Below are 514 nucleotides of genomic sequence, written 5' to 3' on the forward strand. Positions count from 1 at the left end.
TGTCTCGAAATTTTTAAATGGGCAGTTGCGTCTCATCTACGTGAGAGTTTTTGGTGTGGAAGGTTTGACTAAATTACGTAATATAGGGGGAGATATGAGCGTTTTCGTGAATTTATAGACTTTAGCCGACGGAAATATATGAAAAGTCGTCGGCTAAGGTCAAAAAATTTCAAAATTTTTTAGGCGGTAAACCAAAGTTGGAGGAAAATTTTCAAAGGACTTTAGCCGACGAAAATATATGAAAAGTCGTCGGCTAAAGTCGAAAAATTTTCAAAATTTTCAAAATTTTCAACCAAAATTTTTTGGCGGTCAACCAAAATTTTCAAAAGAGTTTAGCCGACGAAAATAAAGAATTTCATCGGCTAAAGTTCTTTATATAGGCGAAGATGGATGGTAAGAAGTCTATTATCTGCCAGATTTTCTTCTCGGCCTAGCTCCGCCGTCAAACCACCGGAGACCGTCACACTAGTCCCAAAAGCTTCGCCGTCGTCTCTACTTCATTGCTGGATAGGTG

This window comes from Fragaria vesca, linkage group LG2 (genome assembly GCF_000184155.1).
Source record: "Fragaria vesca subsp. vesca linkage group LG2, FraVesHawaii_1.0, whole genome shotgun sequence".
NCBI lineage: Eukaryota > Viridiplantae > Streptophyta > Magnoliopsida > Rosales > Rosaceae > Fragaria > Fragaria vesca.